Raw genomic sequence first — 11,140 nt, 5'->3', positions numbered from 1 at the left:
TTTTATTTTAATTATGTCACAGTCATGGTTTCCCCTAAATAATCCTGGGATTATTCCCAGCACCCTTGGCAAACTACAGTTCCCAGGATTTTTTGGAGGGAAGCCTAAATGGTACAAGAGGGCTTTAAATGTGTGGGGCGAATATGACTCATGTCCTTTAGCCGGACAGAGCTAGTGCCCAAACCAGCCTCATAACTCAGATGACTGGTTGTTAGCCACCCTCCTACTGCCTGGCTGCTTATCATAAACTTCTTTTCAGAAGCGACCAGCTCCCTTCCCTGCAGCTAGTTTGTGGCAAGGATGCTGAACCTGATGCACATGGTGTCCCTAGTGATCCTGCTTGCTGCTTATTTCTTGGGCAGCATACCAACAGCCCTTGAGAAAGATCCCCAAAATCAAAATTGCCTTTGTAAGTCTGCTTGCCATGTCAGCATTTCAATGTGTACCAAGCTAGGAAAGGCAAGCCACCTTCTTGCCTTGGCAATCCTGAAGTCATTACACAAGACAGGTGTGCCCAAAAGGCATGAGCTAGGAGTACAACGTGTGATACGTTCAAAGGCCTGGATCTCCAGGAGGGTGGATGTTTACCTGTGCAAACTAGCCTGTAATGCACCTTACAATGGTTCAACTGTGTGACCAGCAGGTTATTAAATGGGTTGGGATTCCATAACACCTGTCCAAAAATATCTCTGCCTTCACTGACTGCATGCTACCAGGCTCGAATCAAGGTGTTGGTGAACCAAGGCCCTACATAGCTTGGGATCCAATCATCCTAAGGAGCTCCTCCTCCAACGCCAACCAAATCAATATTTAAGATCAGTGTGTGAGGGCCTCCCCTGCTTGCAGGAACTGCCGGAATCTGGGGTTAGAAGACATGTAGATGGACCTTCTCCAAGGTAAGTTGTCAACTCTAGAATTATCTCTTCTTAGAGATGTATCTGTCTCCCACATTGCTAGGTTCCAGATGCCACCTGGAAACATTTTTATTTGCCTGAAGTTTCATAAATAAGAGCTACATTCCTCACCTGCAGTGTTTATGGTCTGGTACTAAAATTTTAGTATCTATAGATAGGTTGTTGTAGTCTTTTCCTTTGTTTGATACACAACATCCTGAGCTCTTGCTGAGGAAGGGCTGTCACGTATGTAGGAGCGTGCATGTGCGTGTACATGACCCCAAAACACACAGGAACATTTGCAGGTGAAACATTTGAGCTCTGTTCCCTTGTGTGTCTACCCAGTCTTTATTACTGTCAAGAACATGAGCTCACACAAGACTACTCAAAAGAGGTGGTTTATTACAAGAAACAAAGCCTGCATAAATCAGAGGTGTGGCAATTAATGTGGAGCAGCATATAAGGAGACACAGAAATCACTAGTGCCTAATACTCCTAATCTAGAGACGTGAAATACCGTAATCTCCTAGGAAAGAAAGTGGATGAGCATAACTCTGGAAAAAAGGGACAGGAAGAAAGTTACACCTTTCTCAGCTTCTCGTTAGTGTGATCCTGCACTTGGATGAATGAAAAGAGATCAAGAGCCAAGGTTTGGATCTGGATTTCTATGCCTATGAGAGTCAAACTCTCACATTCTAACCCAGCAGGCAACCAAGCAATTGTAAATAGAGGCCTTATGTCCAACAAAGCATTAAAGCTGTTTCTTTGTGAGTGATGTGAAGGAGAGCAGAGATTGTTGGATCAATGATGTTCTGATTACCACATAATAATTCTGTTGTGGGCTCAGAATACATTATTATGCCAGCTACATGAACTCCACTGACCTATACTAGTCCAACATTTTGGTATATATCACTTATATACACACCTACTATCCGATGACCTATTTTCAGCAATTCCCCCCATGAGGTTCCTGTTGTGTGTGCGGAAAAGACGGAGGTTTATGGCAACCTCAGGCTGTTTCATGGCTCTGCTTTCCCCCTCCCTGCTTGTTACTGAAGAAAGACATTTTGTCATCAACACCTGCTGTCACTTGTCCGATGACTTCCTTCCTTGACAACTGAGGCAGGGCTAGGAGAATCTACAGACAATTCCCAGCGAACATCAATTTCGGTTTTCCGTAGATTGACGTTTGCTCCAATTGAGTTCTAAAGAGCAGGTTTTCATGGGAAAACCTCCAGATTAAAAACAGGGGTGCTCAGAGACAGAGCTTTAAAGTGGTGGATAATGTGGGCAAGTCTATTGTCAGCAATGCAATGGTTTGTTCTCTGCCAGCCAGTACACAACATTAGCTTATCCAAACAAAAACGCTTGTCTCATTCTCCTCTTATTAGGACATTTCTGGCAAAAGGGGCACATCCTCTGATGAAATGCTGGAGTGTGTGATCTGCTTTATGTCCTGGTGTATTTTTCATTTAATGCTATTTGTACTGAGAGCCACCCAGAGTGGCTAGGGAAATCCAGCCAGATGGGCGGGGGTATAAATAAAATTATTATTATTATTATTATTATTATTATTATTATTATTATTATTATTACTACTACTACTACTACAACTACTACTACTACTATTTTTCATTTAATGCTGTTTCTGTCTTGCACAACTTTTAAAATGACTTCTCCATGAAGACTGTTGCCAGGTCTACTCATGCCTGTGATCAACATACCTTACATGTTAATGCATGTGTCTGCATGTGTAATCAAAGAGTCATGAACATAGAATCATAATCATGACCCAAAATGAGCTCTTTTAGTCATATGAAGTTACATTGTACTCTTAATTACTTCAGTTACTTGGGCATAAGCAAGAGCCCCTAGATTGCATCCAACTAACTTCTACTCAGAGTAGACCCACAGAAATGAATAAACCTAAATTAACCATGTCCATTAATTTTAATGGGTCTGACTAATATAATGAGTATGACTAACATTAGAAACAACGCACTTGGTATCATGAATAAATTGGCTGTACCTCCTGTTTATAATTCTCTTGTGTTACATATCAGACAAGGGCCTTCCCTGTTGACAGACAGCTGATCCTTAGTCCATTCACTTCATATAACTAAGCTTTTTTCAGGCTTATTCGACATCTGGGTGTCTCATTTAGGAATGCATTTTCTGAACAACCACTAGGGGGAAATAGTGACTGAGTTAACAGCATCTGCATCATTTGTTAAGGAAAACACATAGTACTACAACTGACTTTACAAAGACAAAAAATGGCGGATGAATCATATACATTCTGAACTCGGCACCGACATTAAATAAAAAAGTAGCTCAAAAAGGATATTGCAGATCTGGAAAAGGTTCAGAAAAAGGCAAGCAAAATGATTTTGGGGGGTGGAGCTACTCCTCAATAAGGAAATTCTACAATCTCTGGGGCTTTTTAGTTTAGAGAAATGGTGAATATGAGAAGACGTGATAGAAGTGTGTGGAATAATGCACAGTGTAGAGAAAGTGGATAGGGGAAAGTTTTTCTCCTTCTGTCAGAAACTGAACACTGGAAGATTCAGGAAATGAATCAGCTTGGATGGCTTCAAAAGAGATCTAGGGCTCAACCACAGTTCTGTTTGCCCTAATGCTTTCCTCCATGGAAACACATGGTTTAGCACTGAATTGGAACAAACAGAAATGGGATTTTCTGCAGACTGCTCTTTGTTCCGACTTAGCGCCAAAGAGCGGGTTTTCCAGGGGAAAGTGGCAGGGCAAAACCGCTGAGACCTGAGCCTAGAAAGCACAGGGTAAGTGGGAAACTGCTTGGACTTGGACTTTCTAGGCATAGGTGTCACTTGAGGAAGAGCCAGATGGTTTCTCAGCCGAGCCAGTGGAAGGGTCATGTTCCCCCTTTCTCTTACTTCCCTAATCCCTTCCTTGTCTCTTTCCTTTGTCAGCTTCCTCAGTCATTTTCAGTGCAATTCAGCTTACATCGTAGGTAGGCTAAACAAGCCAAAAAACAGGGTCACTAGTCCTCTTTGTTCCTTCCAATTGAGGAATGTTCAAGTGGCTACTGGCAGAGCATGAAACAGACCAGGACAAACTCATAAAGACACTGCCTTCCACAAGCTCTAATCTACATCTCTCCCCCTCTCCAAGCTGCCTCCTACAAAACTTCACTGACTCCTGAATTTTGCATCATCATCATCAAAATAAAAATATTTGCACCCCATTAAAAGTTATGCATTGTCTTGTTTTCCTGTTCAGAACACACACTTGGAAGCATCTAAATTTCTGAGTCATGAAACCACCACATTATCTATCTAATTGTGGTCTACTGTGCACATACTAAATGCACTGCCTTTTATAGGGAGATTGGATAGCAGCTTAGCTTCCCAGGAAGTCCAGACAAGTCACAAATATTTTATGGCCCTTTTATGCTTACTTATCAGCACATTCCTGCTGGTATTATTCCAAGCTTCTTTATTTCTCTGTTAAATGTTACAAGGAGACAAAGCATGCTGGGAATATTTCAAAAGAGAAGGTCTCCACAAGGATATACCATTCATCTTTCTGTCTTAAAAAAATAAATCAATATTTAGCATCTTATTTCAGAACTGAAAGAGATTTTTTAAAAAACACAAACCCACTAATGTAGCAGTATTTCTGGATATCAACCTTGAACACTGATCAGGATATTTGAAGACTCCACACTGTCTGGCAAGGCAAAGCAGAGAAGTCTAATTAAATCACCAGGGAGCATAATTTCTTCCATATATCACAGGCCCTAATAAAAACAAAGGCTGGCTGGTTTTATTCATAATAGGGATCTTGTTTGCACAACCCAGAATCTGATATTCTCTCTAGAATATACAAGTCTGTTTAATGAAACACATAAACAACCACTCATTTAGGGCCTCTAATAGTGCTCTTTAAGGACAAGAGGGCAGAATTACATACAGTACATCCTTGTAGCACAATGGGCAGTGCATCTGGCTGTTAACCAGAAGGTTGGTGGTTCGAGCCCACCCAGGGACAGCTGTGGGCAGGTGTCTTGCTTTGCAGGGGGTTGGACTAGATGACCATCTGGGTCCCTTCCAACTCTATAATTCTATGATTCTGTGTATGAGCACCTTGATTCCAAAACCAACAGGCTGGTACCTCTAAGCATACTACTTCATTTCCTGTCTGTGAATATACTGTAACTTCCTGCTGGACTCTTGTAACTTATTATACGAAAAATATCAGTTTTTTTCTTGTCTCACTGTTGTTGCACTATACTTCAGGATGTAAAGGTGAAGGGGACGCAGGGGACTCTGTGGTCTAAACCACCGAGCCTCTTGGGCTTGCCAATCACAAGGTCAGTGGTTCAAATCCCCACGACAGAGTGAGCTCCTGTTGCTCTGTCCCAGCTCCTGCCAACCTAGCAGTTCGAAAACACACCAGCGTGAGTAGATAAATAGGTACTGCTGTGGAAGGAAGGTAAACGGCGTTTCCATGTGCTCTGGTTTCCGTCACGGTGTCCCATTGCACCAGAAGCGGTTTAGTCATGCTGGCCACATGACCTGGAAAGCTGTTTGGCCATGACACCTACTAATCCTCATAACCCCAGTCTTGTTTGGACTCATGAACTAAACACTTCTGCTTAACTAGGTAATGGACTGAAATGACAAAGGCTTTGTGCTTGTTATTTTATTGTGTTGACTTAATCCAGCTTCAGAGAGCAGGCCTCAGATACCGCTGCCTTCAGGAGTCGGGAAGATATCTGGAAGATGCTTTGTGAGTCATTTTCCTCAAGGTGTAAAGTATCAGGTTTCTGCAAACCCTGCTTTCTGAAGGAGAAATAATGATCTATTGAGGGAGGCATAATTTGCTGACACATTCTGTCATCTAACAAAGGGAATTTGCTTCTGCTTGTAATGACTGCAAACAAAGGCTGCTCGTATCCCTGGGTAATACCATGAAACCTGCTGCTACCTTTCTATTATAAATGACTCAGAGAGTTTATAGGCAGTTTTTTGTCACCACGATTCGAGTGTCTCAGAAAAACCGAACACCACAAACTTTATAGTGCAGTGTTGATGATGAAACATGAAGGTGCATCCTGGCTAAGAGACGCCATGTTGACTGACAACTGGCTAAGTGCAGGGATCGGAAAGGGTTGGGCGAAGACAGTTAATGCTTGCTTCTGTCTCAAGCTCTTTTCTGAGAAGGAACAGCTGGTTCCCCTCCAGTTGCTGCACCCAAACATTGCTCGCTCACGGGTGTGTTTCCTCTTCCTGGAAATCAGATTCACAACTTACAGCTTCTGCTTGCTATCTGTGCATCCAGTGGATCAGCAAGAAAACACTGAAAGACACAAGTTACCCCATTGTCAATAAAACAACTATGTGATTCTCTCCAGAGAGAACGTCAGGAAAGGTCTGAACTCCCCGATACCTCCTCATGTGTTTCTTTGATTCTTGGTAGAAAAGCAAACTTTTACCATATTTGTATCCCACCGTACATGGGGCTATTCAATTCTAGCTTCATGAAAACTGGTGTGAAAGTTAGGTAGGTTAGTTTAGTATGGCTGCTCCCATATCATCCAACAGCCACCCAGCTTCCCTTGTCCAAGTCTAATATTCTACCTACCACTGTATCAAACTGAGGTAATAATTCAGGCCGTGCAGGTCAGCTCTGGAGTTAAGACTGGTAGGAGATGCCTTGCTAGGAATTCCACTTCCCTCAGAGATTTGACGGGTGCTGGCATGCCACGGGGCCTTTTCTGTGGTAGCACCCAGGCTTTGGATCCCTTTGTCCATGTTTTGGAGAACTCTGATTAACTACCCTTCTGTTTAGTAATTTTATATTGCCTGTGGTTGTAGTGACTAGAATTGTTTTGATTGTTAAGAAATTATTCTGAATTATGACATTGTGCTTTTATATTTGGAAATTCACCTTTAGATGAAAGTCAGGTGATGTAAGGCAGTGTAATATAGGGTGATGCTTTTAAACTGGGTCGGGGCCTTGCGATCCATCTGCTGCATGCATATCCATGACTTTCCCAGTCATAGGGCCATCCAACACAAGTAACATGACACCCTTCTCTTTGTGCCTCAACTGAGAGAAAATAGGCCTCTTCATTGGTGGCCCCTCATTTGTGGAATGTGCCTGGCACCATCGTCAGTTGTTAGGCACCAGTGACAATTTTATTTCCACAGGCATTTGGTGGCCCAGTTACCCTCTATTGTAGCACTTATCTTTTAGTGGGTGGAATAGGACTTGTCCTTCTTATTGTGTTGTTGGCTGAATTTTGTGTTGTGGGAATCTTAGGAATTTGGTATTGTACATTCTTTGCATTTTATCTTGCTAAGTTGCTTTGAGACTTTTTTGTACAACATGACTGACAAATGTAAACAACAACAGCTCACTTTTGTCTAAATCCAGGCTTATTCACTGCCAGATGAAACCGCCACATCTGCCTCAGAATGACAGGGAAAGGTGCCATGAATAAAAACCATGATCAGGATACTGAGAGCACCCTTTCCTGTAATTCTCAGCAGGTTTAGAGTTGTATTTTATTGTTACCTTTACAAGCTGCAGAGCAATTGGTCAGTTTGACTGGCTGTTTGGTGGACATTCAAATCTATTGGTCCATGGGCCAAAGAGGCCATAGGTTCCACCAGAAACAAAATAATTGGCTGGAGGGTCCTGGCTATAGGAAATAGTAGGCCAGTCTCAGCATCTTTTCAGGCTAAGAAAATTGAAAATAATACCAGGGCCACAGTTCTTGAGAAAGTGGGAACTAGACAGTGGGCTGTAAAGGTATAGCTCATGTGTCAAATGTGCTGCAAAATGGTCCTGATCTGAGAGCAGAGAGTGTAGCAAATTGAAATGGATAATTGTGATAGCAGTGCAAATATTTTACCCCTGCTGAAACAATGCAATGTTAACACCCCCCTCTGAAGTCTTGCAAACTCTAGGAAGGAGAAAATACTGACTCGGAGAATAGTTACAGACCATGACAATAGCTTTTAATAAAGCTATAAATAATGCTCACTTTGGCTATTTTTGTTAGTAAATGTTATCAAAAGGAAGTTGTTTGTTGGCTTACTGGCAACGGACAATAAATCTGATTCCGTTTACTCACATCTCCAGGCCTTGCTTAGACAGAAACGAAAGACACATGATTTACAGAGGTTTGTTCTCCTGTACTCTCTGCAAAGAGGGGATAGCGCAGCTGGATTTCAATTACACCACTGGCTACTCCAAGAATACTTACTTATGAGAAACAGCGTGCAGGACTGTAACAGGAATTAGGAAAAAGCTTCATCCTAACAAGAACAAGATCCAAAATATAAGAATAATACTGTACTGGATTTGAAGAAAATATGCAGAACAATAATAACGTTAAAATTAAATGGCAGACTGTAATCTATTTCAGAAGACAGAACACCAGATGAAAGACTGTTTTGACTAATTTGTCTTTTTCAATCCCTTCCATTTGGTCTAGCATACTTGGGAAGAGTGATAACACCACATTCCTGAGGAAATACTTCCAAGTCTTTCATGTGCAGACTGCGCAGCTGTGGGTTTTTATTGTTATTGTTGGTGGTGGCGGCAGTAGATCATTAGCTGTAAGCACAACTATAGGTGGCATAATTATACAGAGAAACCTAGCAATATACAAACAGTATACAATAAACACACTTACCCGGGATTATGGAATGTTTCACTCAAACATCATTCTCACACAGTCCTCCCAGGGCTCTAAGCAGACCATCCTGATGTTCAAAAGCGGAATACATAGCTTCAGAAGATGTGGACTCTCAGTGGTGATTGGTGCCCATTGAGGCTGGTAGAGCAGAAGGCAGGGAGACGAACAGTAGGCAGAGCCACAGCCAATGACAGGCAAAGCCAACTAGAGACTCAGCTGCATTGGTAAAGGAAAAGCATTTTATAAGGCTTATAACACTGTGACACCAGATGGCGCTGTGGAGTCCCGTTTTTCACCAACACGATTTCCCTTTACGAAGTTTAGAATGCATTTTCCTGAAACACTTTTTTGATATGTCTAGATCCAGCCTATTTCTGATTGTGTGAGTATCCTCTTCCATGCGCTATTGAGACAGAAGAGGAGGTTAACAGCCAGCTCTGTGCTGCATTTACACTGCGGTATAGTCCATTTCCCCAACATTTCCCTAACTGATGATTTGTGCATTATTTTTGAGTTTTCACACGGCACAGAAGCCCCTTAGAAAACTGAGGGAATATTGCACAAGTTTAGCACTTGTGTTATATGATTCCAGGAAAAAGCAATCCCTTAGAAAACTGTGGGAATTTTGCCTGGCAATTTCCCCCTCCGTTTTCATGGGCTCACACCAGAGTTGTTGAGTCATGAGGTGATATACCAGCATGCATTGAACTCTCCACCCATTTCAAGGCTCAGGCTGTTTCTTTTCTCTCTCTCTTCTTTTTGCCTGACAAGAGCACACTGGTATTTTGGCCTAGAAATTTCTGCCTAGAAGAATGGTAGCATATAGAGGGAGAGGGTCACAGTGAATCATGTGCATACAGGGTGGCTGAAACCAACATCTCAGTTGACCTCTGTTGATGTTTGCTGCTTGTTCTTGCCATGTGAATGACATTTACCACAACACGGCAGAGCAGCGGGCAAGATGTAATGGAATGTGTCTGTGTAGCATGAAAGGAATGTTAAAAAACCAAGAAGCTCTAGCCTTATAAACAGTTAAACTAACACAACAACCCCACAAGTGAATGCAGCCCTGGATGGCTGGAAGCAGACAGGTGGCATGTGGTTGTGGGCACACTGAAGTTGATAGTGCATTTCCTGTATCAGGAAGGGTGGGCTAGATGACTTTTGGAGTCTTTCCAGGTCTGTGATTTTATAAGAATAGGGGTAAGAGTCTGGGAAAAGAGAAACCAGTCCTCCTACTATTTATTGAGCTCTGCAGTGCTAATTGGATGCACGTTTTTCACATCCATCTTAATGGTTTCCGGCTATGAAAAAAAAAACCCATAATAAAAGTGATGCTTTCAGAAAGAGCACCAGATCAATTTTAGACCCATTATAACTGATCTGTCATGGGGGGGGTATTACATTTATGCTTAATTATATGTTGCTTCAATACTTTTTATTTTAGTTGGGGGGAGGGGAAGAAGAAGAAGAAGAGTTTGGATTTGATATCCCGCCTTTCACTCCCTTTAAGGAGTCTCAAAGCGGCTAACATTCTCCTTTCCCTTCCTCCCCCACAACAAACACTCTGTGAGGTGAGTGAGGCTGAGAGACTTCAAAGAAGTGTGACTAGCCCAAGGTCACCCAGCAGCTGCATGTGGAGGAGTGGAGACGCGAACACGGTTCCCCAGATTGCAAGTCTATCGCTCTTAACCACAACACCACACTGGAAGTGATAACTATCATTCAAGATTTCTTCTCAGGTGGAGTGCCTCTATGAAAATAAATTGGTTCCAAAAGTTAGCCACACTGTAATGGATTGCTTGGCTTTAGATCAAACTGAGCATCTCCCTCCACCCCATGGTGTCTCCTCCCCTTGTTTCTATCTTCACAATAAACTGCTGAACTGAAGGGGGGGCAGGAGAGAGAGAGAGAGAGCGCAGCTCAAGGTCAGCTGATAAATCCCTTCTTAGCTATGCAACTTGAGTCCAAATCTCCTGGCTCTCAGTCCAGCACTCTTCTCAACTGTCCTATACCTTTTCCATACGTATCTAAGTATGAAAGCTTTGTGCTGTTGCCAGGTCAATTCCTGAGCCTACGATGGAGGGGCTCACAGCATCAACACTCCCAAAGGGTCTGGTCCCCCCTCCCCCGTGTCCACAGCCACAGCCTTGTATGCAAACAGAACTCAACCATCGTGATCTGCTAGCCTCTACAGCTTGCTCCCTTTAAGAGCCTGCAACCTTTTTTCCTCTAGCTCACATCACAGCAAACTCTCAACTCTGGCTTTGTCTTTTAACTAACTCTGAGCCCACTCTCCTATTCATTTTCTTAATGGCCTATTACCTTTCCTTTGTTTTCTTAATGGCTCATCTCCTAGGTCAAGCATGGGCAAACTCGGCCCTCCAGATGTTTTGGGACTACAACTCCCATCATCCCTAGCTAACAGGACCAGTGGTCAGGGATGATGGGAATTGTAGTCCCAAAACAGCTGCAGGGCCGAATTTGCCTATGCCTGTCCTAGGTGATCTCCTGAACACAGGAAGCTGCATCCAGGGCTTAGGAGTGTGGCATC

The 11,140-nt window shown here is 42.8% G+C and overlaps 1 long non-coding RNA gene across 2 annotated transcripts in view; it reads left to right on the top strand.

Annotated features, from left to right (window-relative positions):
* The first annotated feature begins 547 nt into the window (after window positions 1-547).
* LOC308583435 overlaps window positions 548-11,140 on the top strand; it is a 60,050-nt gene continuing 49,457 nt past the window's right edge. For both annotated transcript variants that reach the window (XR_014006211.1, XR_014006212.1), the window contains exon 1: window positions 548-896. This is a non-coding gene — a long non-coding RNA (uncharacterized lncRNA). The remainder of the gene's footprint in view (window positions 897-11,140) is intronic.

This window comes from Podarcis bocagei (genome assembly GCF_964188305.1).
Source record: "Podarcis bocagei genome assembly, chromosome: 3".
NCBI classification, from domain to species: domain Eukaryota; kingdom Metazoa; phylum Chordata; class Lepidosauria; order Squamata; family Lacertidae; genus Podarcis; species Podarcis bocagei.
Note: the sequence above shows the minus strand (reverse complement) of the source record. Positions and strands in the feature narration are given on the sequence as shown.